At 38.7% G+C, this 18,444-nt stretch overlaps 1 protein-coding gene across 2 annotated transcripts in view; it reads right to left on the bottom strand.

Moving 5' to 3' along the window:
* Sema2a (Semaphorin 2a) overlaps window positions 1–18,444 on the bottom strand; it is a 735,635-nt gene that overhangs the window by 420,598 nt on the left and 296,593 nt on the right. The gene's annotated exons all lie outside the window — the stretch shown is intronic.

Below are 18,444 nucleotides of genomic sequence, written 5' to 3'. Positions count from 1 at the left end.
CCTCAGGGCACTGACTAGCAAGTTTATTAACAAATTCAATATAAATTATAAGCCCAAGCGCCTATCACCAGATGACCCGGGGCGCTTACTGGCCACTCTTTCTTTAATCTAACTAAGCGCCTTTCACCAGATGAATCAGGGCGCTTACTGGCCACTTTTTTTTAAATTTAACTGAGCGCCTATCACCAGATGACTCAGGGCACTGACTGGCAAGTTTATTAACTAATTAAAAATTAATTCATAGCCCAAGCGCCTATCACCAGATGACCCGGGGCGCTCACTAGCCAGTTTATTAACAATTTAAATATAAATTATAAGCACAAGCGCCTATCACCAGATGACCTGGGGCTCTTACTGGCCACTTCATTTTGAATTTAACTGAGCTGCTATTACCAGATGACTCAGGGCACTGACTGGCAAGTTTATTAACAAATTCAATATAAATTATAAGCCCAAGCGCCTATCACCAGATTACTTGGGGCGCTTGCTGCCTTGTTTATTAACAAATTCAATATAAATGATAAGCCCAACTGCCTATCACCAGATGACCCAGGGCACTTACTGGCCACTTTTTTTTAAATTCAACTGAGCGCCTATCACCAGATGACTCAGGGCACTAACTGGCAAGTTTATTAACTAATTGAAAATAAATTTATAGCCCAAGCGCCTATCACCAGATGACCTGGGGCGCTTACTGGCCAGTTTATTAACAAATTTGATATAAATTATAATCCCAAGTGCCTATCACCAGATGACCCGAAGCGCTTACTGGCCACTTTTTTTTAAATTTAACTGAGCTGCTATTACTAGATGACTTAGGGTACTGACTGGCAAGTTTATTAACAAATTAAATATAAAATATAAGCCCAAGCGCTTATCACCAGATGACCCGGGTCGCTTACTGGCTAGTTTATTAACAAATTTAATATAAATTATAAGCCCAAGCGCTTATCACCAGATGACCCGGGTCGCTTACTGGCCAGTTTATTAACAAATTCTATATAAATTATAAGCCCAATCGCCTATCACCAGATGACCCGGGTCGCTTACTGGCCAGTTTATTAACAAATTCAATATAACTTATAAGCCTTAGCGCCTATCACCAGATGACTCGGGGCGCTTACTGGCCACTTTTTTTTAATTTAACTGAGCTGCTATTACCAGAAGACTCAGGGCACTGACTGGCAAGTTTATTAACAAATTCAATATAAATTATAAGACCAAGCGCCTATCACTAGATGACATAAGGCGCTTACTGGCCACTTTTTTCTAAATTTAACTGAGCGCCTATCAGCAGATGACTCAGGGCACTGACTGGCAAGTTTATTAACAAATTCAATATAAATTATAAGCCCAATCGCCTATCACCAGATGACCCGAGGCGCTTACTGGCCACTTTTTTTTAATTCAACTGAGCGCCTATCACCAGATGACTCAGGGCACTGACTGGCAAGTTCATTAACTAATTGAAAATGAATTCATAGCCCAAGCGCCTATTACTAGATGGACCGGGGCGCTTACTGGTTATTTTATTAACAAATTCAATATAAATTATAAGCCCAAGCGCCTATCACCAGATGACCTGGAACGCTTACTGGCCACTTTTTTTTAAATTTAACTGAGCTGCTATTAACAATTGACTCGGGACACTGACTGGCAAGTTTATTAACAAATTCAATATAAATTATAAGCCCAAGCGACTATCACCAGATGACCCAGGGCGCTTACTGGCCACTTTGTCTTTAATCTAACTGAGCGCCTATCACCAGATGACTCAGGGCACTGACTGGCAAGTTTATTATTAATTGAAAATAAATTTATAGCTTGAACGCCTATCACCAGATGACCCAGGGCGCTTACTGGCCAGTTTATTAACAAATTCAATATAAATTATAAGCCCAAGCGCCTATCACCAGATGACCCAGGGCGCTTACTGGCCACTTTTTTTTAAATTTAACTGAGCGCCTATCACCAGATGACTCAGGGCATCAACTGGCAAGTTTATTAACTAATTTAAAATAAATTTATAGCCCAAGCGCCTATCACCAGATGACTCGAGGCGCTTACTGGCCACTTTTTTTTAAATTTAACTGAGCGCCTATTATCAGATAACCCGGGGCGCTTACTGGCCACTTTTATTTAAATTTAACTGAGCTGCTATTACCAGATGACTCAGGGCACTAACTGGCAATTTTATTAACAAATTCAATATAAATTATAAGCCTAAGCGCCTATCACCAGATGACCCGAGGCACTTACTGGCCACTTTTTTTTAAATTTAACTGAGCGCCTATCACCAGATGACCCAGAGCACTGACTGACAAGTTCATTTACTAATTAAAAATAAATTCATAGCTCAAGCGCCTATTACCAGATGGACCGGAGCGCTTACTGGCCAGTTTATTAACAAATTCAATATAAATTATAAGCCTAAGCGCCTATTACCAGATGACCCGGGGCGCTTACTGGCCACTTTTTTTTAAATTTAACTGAGCTGCTATTACCAAATAACTCAGGGCACTGACTGGCAAATTTATTAACAAATTTAATATAAATTATAAGCCCAAGCGCCTATCACCAGATGACCCGAGGCGCTTACTGGCCTTTTTTTTTCAAATTTAACTGAGCGCCCATCACCAGATGACCCAGGGCACTGACTGACTAGTTCATTTACTAATCAAAAATAAATTCATAGCCCAAGCGCCTATCACCAGATGGACCGGGGCGCTTACTGGCCAGTTTATTAACAAATTCAATATAAATTATAAGCCCAAGCGCCTATCACCAAATGATCCGGGGCGCTTACTGGCCACTTTTTTTTAAATATAACTGAGCTGCTATTACCAGATGATTCAGAGCACTGACTGGCAAGCTTATTAACAAATTCAATATAAATTATAAGCTCAAGCGCCTATCACCAGATGACCTGGGGCGCTTACTGATCATTTTTTTTTAAATTCAACTGAGCTGCTATTACCAGATGACTCAGGGCACTGACTGGCAAGTTTATTAACAAATTTAATATAAATTATAAGCCTAAGCGCCTATCACCAGATGACTCGGGGCGCTTACTGGCCAGTTTATTAACAAATTTAATATAAATTATAAGCCCAAGCGCCTAATACTAGATGACCCAGGGCGCTTACTGGCCACTTTTTTTATAATTTAACTGAGCTGCTATTACCAGATGACTTAGAACATTGACCGGCAAGTTTATTAACAAATTTAATATGAATTATAAGCCCAAGCGCCTAATACTAGATGACCTAGGGCGCTTACTGGCCACTTTTTTATAAATTTAACTGAGCGCTTATCTCCAGATGACCCGGGTCGCTAACTGGCCAGTTTATTAACAAATTCAATATAAATTGTAAGCCCAAGCGCCTATCACCAGATGACCTGGGGCGTTTACTGGCTACTTTTTTTTAAATTTAACTGAGCTGCTATTATCAGATGACTCAGGGCACTGACTGGCAAGTTTATTAACAAATTCAATATAAATTATAAGCCCAAGCGCCTATCACCAGATGACCTGAGGCGCTTACTGGACACTTTTTTTTAAATTTAACTAAGCGCCTATCACCAGATGACCCAGGGCACTGACTGGCAAGTTCATTAACTAATTAAAAATAAATTTATAGCCTAAGCACCTATCACCAGATGGACCGGGGCGCTTACTGGCCAGTTTATTAACAAATTTAATATAAATTATAAGCCCAAGCGCCTATCACCAGATGACCCGGGGCGCTTACTGGCCACTTTTTTTTTAATTTAACTGAGCTGCTATTACCAGATGACTCAGAGCACTGACTGGCAAGTTTATTAACAAATTCAATATAAATTATAAGCCCAAGCGCCTATTACCAGATGACCCGGGGCGCTTACTGGCCACTTTTTCTTTAATCTAACTGAGCGCCTATTACCAGATGACTAATGGCACTGACTGGCAAGTTGAGTAACTAATTAAAAATTAATTCATAGCCCAAGCGCCTATCACCAGATGACTCGGGGCGCTTACTGGCCATTTTTTTTTAAATTTAACTAAGCGCCGATCACCAGATGACTCAGAGCATTAACTGGCAAGTTTATTAACTAATTAAAAATAAATTCATAGCCCAAGCGCCTATCACCAGATAACTCGGGGCGCTTACTGGCCATTTTTTTTTAAATTTTACTGAGCGCCTATCACCAGATGACTTAGGGCACTGACTGGCAAGTTTATTTACTAATTAAAAATAAATTCATACCCCAAGCGCCTATCGCCAGATAAGTCGGGTTGCTTAATGGCCAGTTTATTAACAAATTCAATATAAATTATAAGCCCAAGCGCCTATCACCAGATGACTCGGGGCGCTTACTGGCCACTTTTTTTTAAATTAAACTGAGCTGCTATTACCAGATGACTCAGGGCACTGACTGGCGAGTTTATTAACAAATTCAATATAAATTATAAGCCCAAGCGCCTATCACCAGATGACCCAGGGCGCTTACTGGCCCCTTTTTTTTAAATATAACTGAGCGCCTATCACCAGATGACTTAGGGCACTGACTGGCAAGATTATTAACTAATTAAAAATAAATTCATAGCCCAAGCGCCTATCGACAGATGATCCAAGGCGCTTACTAGCCAGTTTATTAACAAATTCAATATTAATTATAAGCCCAAGCACCTATTACTAGATGACCCAAGGCGCTTACTGGCCACTTTTTTTTGAATTTAACTGAGCTGCTATTACCAGATGACTTAGGGCACTGACTGGCAAGTTTATTAACAAATTCAATATAAATTATAAGCCCAAGCGCCTATCGGCAGATGACCCGGGGCGCTTACTGGCCCCTTTTTTCTAAATTTAACTGAGCGCCTATTACCAGATGACTGAGGACACTGACTGGCAAGTTTATTAACTAATTAAAAATAAATTCATAGCCCAAGCGCCTATCACCAGATGACCCGGGTCGCTTACTGGCCAGTTTATTAACAAAATCAATATAAATTATAAGCCCAAGCGCCTATCACCAAATGACTCGGGGCGCTTACTGGCCACTTTTTTTTAATTTAACTGAGCTGCTTTTACCAGATGACTCAGGGCACTGACTGGCAAGTTTTTTAACGAATATAATATAAATTATAAGCCCAAGCACCTATCACCACATGACCCGGGGCGCTTACTGGCTACTTTTTCTTTAATATATCAGAGCGCATATCACCAGATGACTCAGGGCACTGACTATCAAGTTTATTAACTAATTAAAAATAAATTCATAGCTTAAGCGCCTATCACCAGAAAACCCAGGGCGCTTAATGGCCAGTTTATTAACAAATTCAATATAAATTATGAGCCCAAGCGCCTATCACCAGATGACCCGGGGCGCTTACTGGCCACTTTTTTTTAAATTTAACTGAGTTGCTATTACCAGATAACTTAGGGCACTGACTGGCTAGTTTAGTAACTAATTAAAAATAAATTCATAGCCCAAGCGCCTATCACCAGATGACTCGGGGCGCTTACTGGCCATTTTTTTTTAAATTTAACTGAGCGCCTATCACCAGATGACTCAGGGCACTGACTGGCAAGTTTATTAACTTATTAAAAATAAATTCATAGCTCAAGCGCCTATCACCAGATGACTCGGGGCGCTTACTTGCCACTTTTTTTTAAATTTAACTGAGCGCCTATCACCAGATGACTCAGGGCACTAACTGGCAAGTTTATTAACTAATTAAAAATAAATTTATAGTCCAAGCGCCTATCACCAGATGACCCAGGTCGCTTACTGGCCAGTTTATTAACAAATTCAATATAAATTATAAGCCCAAGCGCCTATCACCAGATGACCCGGGGAGCTTCCTGGTCACTTTTTTCCAAATTTAACTGGGCTGCTATTACCAGATGACTTAGGGCACTGACTAGCAAGTTTAGTAACCAATTAAAAATAAATTCATAGCCCAAGCGCCTATCACCAGATAACTCGGGGCGCTTACTGGCCAGTTTTTTTTAAATTTAACTGCGCGCCTATCACCAGATGACTCAGGGCACTGACTCGCAAGTTTATTAACTAATCAAAAATAAATTCATAGCCCAAGCGCCTATCACTAGATGACTCGGGGCGCTTACTTGCCACTTTTTTTTAAATTTAACTGAGTGCCTATCACCAGAAGACTCAGGGCACTAACTAGCAAGTTTATGAACTAATTAAAAATAAATTTATAGCCTAAGCGCCTATCACCAGATGACTCGGGGCGCTTACTGGCCAGTTTATTAACGAATTCAATATAAATTATAAGCCCAAGCACCTATCACCAGATGACCCGGGGCGCTTACTGGCCACTTTTTTTTATGATTAACTGAGCTGCTATTACTAAATGACTTAGGGCACTGACTGGCAAGTTTAGTAACCAATTAAAAATAAATTCATAGCCCAAGCGCCTATCACCAGATAACTCGGGGCGCTTACTGGCCAGTTTTTTTTAAATTTAACTGCGCGCCTATCACCAGATGACTCAGGGCACTGACTGGCAAGTTTATTAACTAATCAAAAATAAATTCATAGCCCAAGCGCCTATCACTAGATGACTCGGGGCGCTTACTTGCCACTTTTTTTTAAATTTAACTGAGTGCCTATCACCAGATGACTCAGGGCACTAACTAGCAAGTTTATGAACTAATTAAAAATAAATTTATAGCCTAAGCGCCTATCACCAGATGACTCGGGGCGCTTACTGGCCAGTTTATTAACGAATTCAATATAAATTATAAGCCCAAGCACCTATCACCAGATGACCCGGGGCGCTTACTGGCCACTTTTTTTTAAATTTAACTAAGCTGCTATTACCAGATGACTAAGGGCACTGACTGGCAAGTTTATTAACAAATTTAATATAAATTATAAGCCCAAGCGCCTATCACCAGATGACCCGGGGCGCTAACTGGCCAATTTTTTTCAAATTTAACTGTGCGCCTATTACCAGATGACTCAGGGCACTAACTGGCAAGTTTATTAACAAATTTAATATAATCTATAGGCCCAAGCGCCTATCACCAGATGACCCGGGGCACTTCCTGGCCACTTTTTTTCAAATTTAACTGGGCTGCTATTACCAGGTGACTTAGGGCACTGACCAGCAAGTTTATTAACAAATTCAATATAAATTATAAGCTTAAGAGCCTATCACCAGATGACTTGAGGCGCTTACTGGCCACTTTTTTATAAATTTAACTGAGCGCCTATCACCAGATGACTCAGGGCACTGACTGGCAAGTTTATTAACAAATTTAATAGAAATTATAAGCCCAAGCGCCTATCACCAGATGACCCGGGCAGCTTCCTGAACACTTTTTTTCAAATTTAACTGGGCTGCTATTACCAGATGACTCAGGGCACTAACTGGCAAGTTTATTAACTAATTAAAAATAAATTCATAGCCCAAGCGCCTATCACCACATGACCCGAGGCGCTTACTGGCCAGTTTATTAACAAATTTAATATAAATTATAATCCCAAGCGCCTATCACCAGATGACCCAGGGCGCTTACTGGCCATTTTTTTTTAAATTTAACTGCGCGCCTATCACCAGATGACTCAGGGCACTGACTGGCAAGTTAATTAACAAATTCAATATAAATTATAAGCCCAAGCACCTATCACCAGATGACCCGGGGCACTAACTGGCCACTTTTTTTTAAATTTAACTGGGCTGCTATTACCAGATGACTCAGGGCACTGACTGGCAAGTTTATTAACAAATTCAATATAAATTATAAGTTCAAGCGCTCATTACCAGATGACCCGGGGCATTAACTGGCCACTTTTTTTTAAATTTAACTGAGCGCCTATTACCAGATGACTCAGGGCACTAACTGGCAAGTTTATTAACTGATAAAAAATAAAAGTATAGCCCAAGCGCCTATCACCAGATGACTCGGGGCGCTTACTGGCCAGTTTTTTTTAAATTTAACTAAGCGCCTATTACCAGATGACTCAGGGCATTAACTGGCAAGTTTATTAACAAATTAAAAAAAAATTCATAGCCCAAGCGCCTATCACCAGATGACTCGGGGCGCTTACTGGCCACTTTTTTTTAAATTTAACTGAGCGCCTATCACCAGATGACTTAGGGCACTGACTGGCAAGTTTATTAACTAATTAAAAATAAATTCATAGCCCAAGCGCCTATCAATAGATAAGCCAGGTCGCTTACTGGCCAGTTTATTAACAAATTCAATATAAATTACAAGCCCAAGCGCCTATCACCAGATGACTCGGGGCGCTAACTGGCCACTTTTTTTTTAAATTTAACTGAGCTGCTATTACCAGATGACTCAGGGCACTGACTGGCAAGTTTATTAACAAATTCAATATAAATTATAAGCCCAAGCGCCTATCACCAGAAGACCCGGGGTGCTTACTGGCCCCTTTTTTTTAAATTTAACTAAGCGCCTATCACCAGATGACTTAGGGCACTGACTGGCAAGTTTATTAACTAATTAAAATAAAATTCATAGCCCAAGCGCCTATCATTAGATGATCCGGGGCGCTTACTGGCCAGTTTATCAACAAATTCAATATAAATTATTAGCCCAAGCACCTATCACCAGATGACCCAAGGCGCTTACTAGCCATTTTTTTTTGAATTTAACTGAGCTGCTATTACCAGATGGCTTAGGGCACTGACTGGCAAGTTTATTAACAAATTTAATATAAATTATAAGCCTAAGCGCCTATTACCAGATGACCCGGGGCGCTGTCTGGCCCCTTTTTTCTAAATTTAACTGAGTGCCTATCACCAGATGACTAAGGGCACTGACTGGCAAGTTTATTATTTAATTAAAAATAAATTCATAGCTAAAGCGCCTATTACCAGATGACCCGGGTCGCTTACTGGCCAGTTTATTAACAAAATAAATATAAATTATAAGCCCAAGCGCCTATCACCAGATGACTCGGGGCGCTTACTGGCCACTTTTTTTTAAATTTAACTGAGCTGCTATTACCAGATGATTTATGGCACTGACTGGCAAGTTTATTAACAAATTCAATATACATTATAAGCCCAAGCACCTATCACCACATGACCCGGGGCGCTTACTGGCCAATTTATAAACAAATTTTATATAAATTATAATCCCAAGCACCTATCACCAGATGACCCGGGGCGCTTACTGGCCTTTTTTTTTTTAATTTAACTGAGCTGCTATTACCAGATGACTCAGAGCACTGACCGGCAAGTTTATTAACATATTCAATATAAATTATAAGCCCAATCGCCTATCACTAGATGACCCGGGTCGCTTACTGGCCAGTTTAATAACAAATTCAATATAACTTATAAGCCTTAGCGCCTATCACCAGATGACTCGGGGCGCTTACTGGCCTTTTTTTTTCAAATTTAACTGAGCTGCTATTACCAGAAGACTCAGGGCACTGACTGGTAAGTTTATTAACAAATTCAATATAAATTATAAGACCAAGCGCCTATCACTAGATGACATAAGGCGCTTACTGGCCACTTTTTTCTAAATTTAACTGAGCGCCTATCAGCAGATGACTCAGGGCACTGACTGGCAAGTTTATTAACTAATTAAAAATAAATTCATAGCCCAAGCGCCTATTACTAGATGACTCGGGGCGCTTACTGGCCAGTTTATCAACAAATTCAATATAAATTATAAGCCTAAGCACCTATCACCAGATGTCCCGGGGCGCTTACTGGCCACTTTTTTTTAAATTTAACTGAGCTGCTATTACCAGATGACTAAGGGCACTGACTGGCAAGTTTATTAACAAATTTAATGTAAATTATAAGCCCAAGCGCCTATTACCAGATGACCCGGGGCACTTACTGGCCTCTTTTTTTTAAATTTATTTGAGCGCCTATCACCAGATGACTTAGGGCACTGACTGGCAAGTTTATTAACTAATTAAAAATAAATTCATAGCCCAAGCGCCTATCACCAGATGACCCAGGGCGCTTACTGGCCATTTTTTTTTAAATTTAACTGAGCTGCTTCTACCAGATGACTCAGGGCACTAAGTGGCAAGTTTATTAACAAATTCAATATAAATTATAAGCCCAAGCGCTCATTACCAGATGACCCGGGGCGCTAACTGGCCACTTTTTTTCAAATTTAACTGAGCGCCTATCACCAGATGACTCAGGGCACTAACTTGCAAGTTCATTAACTAATAAAAAATAAAAGTATAGCCCAAGCGCCTATCACCAGATGACTCGGGGCACTTACTGGCCAGTTTATTAACAAATGCAATATAGATTAAAAGCCCTAGCGCCTATCACCAGATGACTCGGGGCGCTTACTGTCCACTTTTTTTCAAATTTAACTGAGCGCCTATCACCAGATGACTCAGGGCACTGACTGGCAAGTTTATCAACTAATTAAAAATAAATTTATAGCCCAAGCGCCTATCACCAGATGACCCGGGTCGCTGACTGGCCAGTTTATTAACAAATTCAATATAAATTATAAGCCCAAGCGCCTATCACCAGATGACCCGGGGCGCTTACTGGCCACTTTTTTTTAAATTTAACTGAGCTGCTATTACCAGATGACTCAAGGCACTGACTGGCAAGTTTATTAACAAATTCAATATAAATTATAAGCCCAAGCGCCTATCACCAGATGACCCGAGGCGCTTACTGGCCACTTTTTTTTAAATTCAACTGAGCGCCTATCACAAGATGACTCAGGGCACTGACTGGCAAGTTTATTAACTAATTAAAAATAAATTCATAGCCCAAGCGCCTATCACCAGATGACCCGGGGCGCTTACTGGCCAGTTTATTAACAAATTCAATATAAATTCTAAGTCCAAGCGCCTATCACCAGATGACCCGGGGCGCTTACTGCCACTTTTTTTTAAATTTAACTGAGCTGCTATTACCACATGACTCAGGGCACTGACTGGCAAGTTTATTCACAAATTGAATATAAATTATAAGCCCAAGCGCCTATCACCAGATGACCCGGGGCGCTTACTGGCCACGTTTTTTTAAATTTAACTGAGCGCCTATCACCAGATGACTCAGGGCACTGACTGGCAAGTTTAATAACTAATTAAAAATAAATTTATACCCCAAGCGCCTATCACCAGATGACCCTGGGCGCTTACTGGCCAGTTTATTAACAAATTCAATATAAATTATAAGCCCAAGCGCCTATCACCAGATGACCCGGGGCGCTTACTGGCCACTTTTCTTTAAATTTAACTGATTTGCTATTACCAGATGACTCAGGGCACTGACTGGCAAGTTTAGTAACTAATTAAAAATAAATTCATATTTTAAGCGCCTATCACTAGATGACCCGGAGCGCTTACTGGCCACTTTTTTTAATTTTAACTGAGCTGCTTTTACCAAATGACTCAGGGCACTGACTGGCAAGTTTATTAACTAATTAAATATAAATTTATAGCCCAAGCGCCTATCACCAGATGACCCGGGGTGCTTACTGGCCCTTTTGTTTATTAATAAACTGAGCGCTTATCACCAGATGACTCGAGGCGCTTACTGGCAAGTTTATTAAGAAATCCAATATGAATTTAAATCCTAAGCGTCTATCACTACATGACCCAGGGCGCTTACTGTCTACTGGTTAATAAAATGAAAAATGCTCCAATAGTACGGCATTCAATGTGTAGCAAAGTAAGGCACTTAATAGGTTCTTAATTGTATGATACAAAAATAACTAACAAATAACTAGTGCTGTATGTATAAGTAACCTTACGTACTAATCGGCCAACTACTGCAATAATAATAATTATAAAATGTTTTAAAGGCATACTGTGATGTTACTTAGAACATTTGAGAGCATTTTTGAGTTAACAATAAATAGAACGGAACTTATATCAGGTAACTAAGGAAGTTATACAGTTTGTTGTTAATTTCTAAGCCATTTATTAATACCATTAGGGCCAAAAATTTTATTCTTTCCGTTTCTCAACAAGCACTTGAGTCGATAATTATTAATCCGACGGTTTGAAAACTGGAAAGCAAGTATTTGAGGGCATCTGGGGATAGGCGCTCAGTTAAATTTTAAAAAAAGTTGCCAGTAAGCGCCCCGGGTCATCTGGTGACAGGTGCTTATGCTTATAATTTATATTGAATTTGTTAATAAACTGGCAAGTCAGTGCCCTGAGTCATCTGGTAATAGCAGCTCAGTTAAATTTAAAAAAAAGTGGCCAGTAAGCGCCCCGGGTCATCTGGTGATAGGCGCTTGGGCTTATAATTTATATTGAATTTGTTAATAAACTGGCCAGTCAGTGCCCTGAGTCATCTGGTGATAGGCGCTCAGTTAAATTTAAGAAAAAGTGGCCAGTAAGCGCCCCAGGTCATCTGGTGATAGGCGCTTGGGCTTTTAATTTATATTTGATTAGGTAATAAACTTACAATGAAGTGCCTTGGGTCATATAGGGATATGCGCTGTAGTTATATGTTATATTTTTATCATTAAATAAATTGGATATTAAGCTTACTGGGTTATTTGGTAGTTTTTTTTCATTATATTCATGTGTTGCAAGTCGTTTGGATCTTTATTTTAAAGGTTTTGCAATTTGATGAGTATGAGTTATTTATACAGTTATAAGTTGAGCGTATATTAAAAATATTGTTAGGTTTTATTTATTTGAAGTATAGGGTTATTTGGTTCAAGAGGTTTTGGGTACTGAGTTATTAGGTTAATTAGCTTGGGATTTAGTTAGTTGGTTTTAGCACATTTGAATTTGCCACTTAGCGCTTGTTAACTCTCGCCGCAAAGCGTTAGTTCGGGCGGCGGTACTATGACGGTCACGTCTTCGGTTTTCTGCCGCAGTCGAGAACACTGAGTGGCAGAGAGCCAGCAAAAAACAGAAACTTTTTAGAATGAAAAAGCTAAAGAAATTTATGCCAAACATAAGACGCGGACAGTTATCTCATAGACAAGACATAAGCGATAACGACACTGATGCGCCACTGCATACAGAAACACATAAACCCTCTTGTTTAAAAAATTAACTCCCCACGCCAAGCACGAAAATACTACGACTAACCTGAACTGACTACTCACTAATTAACCTAGCGAACAAGAGCAAGTTAAACATGACGCAGACCTACACGATATTATAAGGGAAGCAGCTACACAGGCTGTACAACACTATACAAATCAGACAGCATCTATATTAACACAATAAGACATCCACCGTGACGACAGACTTATGGAGAGACTACTCTACAAAAAACACAAGCACTAACCCTGGTAGTTCAAGGTGAACAAGTAATAGGGAACAATAGCGTTACTTGCAATGCAAGCCACGACAACAACAATTATAAATTAAAAACTACGGCACAACCTCATCCTGCAAAAGAGTTCAGGTCAGGTTGGGCAAATAAAAATTACTTTAATGTCCAAGATCAATTTGCAATACCCCCGCATAACACAGGAAATTTTAATTACGAATACCAAATCCAGAACACGTTATTGTCACTTAGTCACTTAGCGAAAAACAGGTTCTCTACCAAATAAATTCAAAGATAAGGCATTCAAATTCATACCACGCCTAGCACAGTTCTCTTCGGTAGACAAATTTTTAGTAGAACTGAAAAATAGATACAGCAGCATTGGAAGCGTCAATACATTGTTAGCAAAATTGCAGCAGACACGTGCAGAAAACGTACGATAAAATAATATCCTTGTATGACTTGGACATGACACTACTCCCTAGTGAACGACAGGTACTAAAAGAGAGAGCTACAAAAGAAGCCATAAAACAATACACATACAACATACAAGTGCCTGATAACTACACGGTAACATGTCTTAATCCAAAAACATTGGGCAAAGCCATTGTAGCCAATTTAAAAATAAAAAGTGATCTAAGACTACGCGAAATAGTGCCAGTATAAATCGAGGCTCAAGTATGCCTAATAAGAACAGAGGCCAGAGGTATAAATGACCAGGTTTACAATCACGAGCAGGCAGAAAAATGCGTCAAGACAGATAAAAATACAACAGCCAGGGATTACCACTTTTGCTCATATTGCGATGAATACGAAGAACATGCTACAAAAATATGTTCTGAACTGGTAGCAGACACAACAAGTAAAAAGTATTAAAATCCAGATATAAAAGCGAATAACGCACTAACGCAAATAACACAGAATGTGCAAAATATAAAGGATAAAAATTGCGCTTATTGCAAACGCAGAGGGCACGATACAAGCGAATGTCACACATTAGTAAGAGACGCAGAGAATGGAAGATTAAATAAGAGCCACAGGTACAGGCAATACAACAACGATAACCGTAATTATACAGAAGGAAATTTGAACTACTGGAATAATTATAATTACCCTCCTTGTACAAATAATCCAAACTACAACAACGGTTATAGAAAGAATTCCCTCAATAATGAGGGTATAATAATAACTACAGCAGCAGTACTGATTATCCAAGAAATAATAATAACGGTTACAACAACCGATATTGTAACTACAATAATTAAAGAGGAGATCATAATTATAATACAAATTATGATAAGGGTTAGAATTGTAACGACATAGGACCGCCGAATGAAACAAATAATGCACCTCATAAAGAGATATTCACTCATAGTCAGGAGCATCTAAGCTCGCAGGACGCTCGTCGTGCTCCCCAATCGTCGAGTGGGCCCCGAGTATAGAAAGAGAGTTAGAGCGTTGGAATAAGACAAAGGCAGCCAAGGGAGAGAAGGAGCCAACAGAATCAGACAAAATACACTTCGGAGAAACAGATCCCAAGCAGGCTTCTCAAACGGCGGAAAATGTTCACGAAGAAAGAAAATTTCAAATGGAAATTATGACCAGAAGCCCGTTAGCTGATGAAAAAAAGACAAGGAAAACATTTACCTACCTCTCCACAAGGTAAATATATCAAGTACTGGAAGAAAACCACCATCACTAATATTAAGCAGCAATTAACTGCAATAACATAGCGCAAAATCTTACGCAGATACTGGTGCCGAAGTATCAAGTATAAAGGAATGCTGTCTCACTACAGAAACGTGTATAAAAAGCAGAGAAAATCCTTATAATTGGCGTCACATACAGAACACGTGGCACGTTAGGGAAAACTAAAGTACCTTTTAACGGTATCATTATTACTCTGCATGTAATCCCAGATAACTTTACGATAGTGATGGAAGAGAATATCAGCTGGGACGCTTTTAAGTTATACTACGGCCTTATAAGCTTCAAAGAAAATTATATAGAAATAAAAGGTATCAGTATCTCACTATTTAGATTAAATATTTTAAAATCCCCGTAAAGTCGAGAAAAATAATATTTGCACGCATAAAAGATGAAAGCAGCCACTTTCGAGTTAGCTCATAGGACACCCTATAATTTGCTGAAAAAAACTTTTATTGAACTGAAAACAAGTTGAGGCAAGCAACAACTGAACATCCTCCTTAAATTTATCCATGGACATGTTAACGTGATTATGTAGGTACTTCCACTTTTTTTTTATACCTCTAATAATGAGATCGTGGGGTGGATTTGTGTACAGAAGCGCAACATCAAAAAAGATGGCAGCAGCAAAAACACCTTGCATGGATGAAGAAGACAAATGAAAAACGAAAGATACCGGGGGGGGGGTACATGAACTGAGAGAGAGTAGGGCCAAAAATACATAGCAGATAAATAAATAGGGGACGAAAATGATGGGGCCAAGCCGAACAGCACCGAACGGGTACACGATCAAACGATTACCACGTACACAAAAACCTGACAGCGAAAACAATACCCTTAATAATAACAGAGGCCCAATTATTCATTTAAAGTTAATACATAACGAATAAACTAATTGATTTCGAGCAAAGATCTTAATTGACGTTGAAAAGAAAGAAATTAGGGGGGAAGAGGGCATGATAATTAATTTATGGGAATTCAATGATATACTGATAGTGATGAACTATGAAAAAGACGTAAGGACTTGAGTAGCAGGGACTCAATGTGCAGAACCCAACAAACAGCTAAGAATGATCGATTTCCCTAGAAATGGAAATTGTCTGTTTCTTTGCCTCATACTCCTGTACGGGTTTACAGAATCAACAGACGAACTTAGAAAATTTCTACGCAGGTGAAAATGGATAAGCAAATGTAAAAACCCAAAAGGAGCCAAACAAATACTCAGTAACAGCTATGAAATCGGTGACAGGGAATGCGCTTTTATATTCTTACGAAAGTATAAAGCAAATTTATGCATACACCTACAAGGGTCACCCGATATGGTAGTATACCAACACTTTATTGGAGGGAAAAGACGCGGAATTCAAATACATACACCTTGAAGACCAACATTTTCAAGCTTTCGTCGAGGACGCTGGTAGTGACTCCTCACCTATAGCTTATAATAAAAATAATGGCAACGGCTCTAACAAACAGAAACCTCCAGAGTATATCAAAGAAAATCTTAAGGATGGCAGTAATAACCAATCTGTTAACAAACTAGACAGAGGTAATAGTAAAAAGAACCAGTGGGATACAGAAAGCGAGAAAAAAATAAAGAGACTAACAAAAAGTGCATAAGGCCCCCATCTGAACTACTACCAACACCAGACCCTTAAAAAGACTGCAAGCCATTAACTGACGACAATACAATGATAGTAGTTATAATCATAATAATTATAATAGTGATAATAATAAAAATAAAAACAATAATAATAGTAAGAATGGTTATAACAAGAATAATAATGATAATAACAATAGTAATAGATAATTTAAGAATAATAAAGCTAATGTACCAATATAGTACTGTATAAATAGACAGGATATACAGAAATATACGTGAATAAGAATATAGGAGAAAAGCGTTATTTTTCTTTAATTCGCGACCCTCGGAGAAGCCACGAGTGAGCAACAAATTATATGGAGAAGAAATGTAAAATAACTAATAATTGTATAACCAACAGACATTCAGGCAATGAAAGACTCTTCGTCTAAAAAAATAATATTAATAGAATAAGTACAAAAAAAAGTTTTTTTTCTTTCGCGACCTTTGGACGCACCATGAAAGAACATACATCGACAGAAGCACGTAAACAAACGATAACGCCAAAAGAAAGAACAACAAACGGGAGCACATATATGAACGCTGGTAAAGGTGAGGAATTATAACAATAACATACGAACGATATGGGAACGAAACATAAAGCATACAAGATCGGCGCGTGGCATTCTCTAATGAAAAATGTAACAAAAAAAATTTATTATAAGAATAATGTGAGTAGTTACGATAATAATTACAATAATAGTAACAACAGCAATAAGATAATAAACAGGTAGCGTTACCAAAACAAAAGCGAAGTGCTACAATAAACAAAAATGTATATAACTTGTGTAAACATGACAAAAATTATCCTGTAAGCATGGAACATGATAAGTCTCGAACAGACAAACAAAAAAGATCAAAATGCAGGAAGGAATTCAAAAAAAAGATCTATCGGATTTTAGGGAGTGCAAACTTGCTGTTTGTTATCGCTAGATACCGTGATCTCCTAAAGCAATCACATTTGCGGCGTTTAAAGGCCACTTCGTTTTTCCTCGAAGGTAACCTAAAAGCGCCCCACTATCCCCAACAACTCCACAAAGATGCTTCCTTAGGCACGGACCTAGAGCAATCGGAAGCGATTCTCGTAACCCAACAAAGGCCCATGGACTGTGCAGTAAACTCCCTTAGCTGACGCTAGTATTCGGAAGAAGACAAAACAAGCAACGCATCGAAGTCCACAAGAAAAAAAAAATAAAAATAAAAAAATAAATAAAAAATAAAATAAAAAAACGAACATAATGGATTACTTAGACGCTAAAATAGTGTTACAGAAATAATCAGCAATGATCCTAAAAACAACACCAATAACTTCTGCTGAAATGAACCCACGCAGCATCTCAGAGCATGGGACATACCAAGGACCCAGATAAGCTATGGTGGTGGCAAACCATTAGAATAATGCAAAAAAAAAATAAATAAAAAAATCAAAGGTGGTTAAGTACTCACCAACCCGGAAAAACATAGTGGCTATGGTACGAAAAATAAAGCATACGAATAGACGAAGAACCGCAGTACAAGCTAGCAAAAAGGGAGAGAAGAAAATAGAAAACAATAATTGCAGTGAATGAGTGCCAGCGCCATTAGATCATTGGAATCAATAAGACTCTATAATAATTCCTTTTACATGCATGACACACAAGAATGTAAGGAAAGGAGTGGGAGAATTTCACGAACAGGAAGTCAGACTCGACCGATATAAGCCAATTGCGCCTCTGGCACAAGATTGACCATCTTTCTCGACTCGCCTCTGTTGGAGCGTAATGATAATTAAATATATCAATAAATTTTAATTATTCAATTAGTGACGAGAATAAGAAAATATAAAAAAACAAAAACAAATAAGAAAAAAACAATAAATTAAAAAAAA

The sequence above is a fragment of the Copidosoma floridanum genome, unplaced genomic scaffold (assembly GCF_036245765.1).
Source record: "Copidosoma floridanum isolate Cflo_tuat_1 unplaced genomic scaffold, Cflo_Japanese_pri ptg000031l, whole genome shotgun sequence".
Taxonomy (NCBI): Eukaryota; Metazoa; Arthropoda; class Insecta; order Hymenoptera; family Encyrtidae; genus Copidosoma; species Copidosoma floridanum.
The sequence above is the reverse complement of the archived record's forward strand: the minus strand, read 5'-3'. Positions and strand labels throughout refer to the sequence as shown.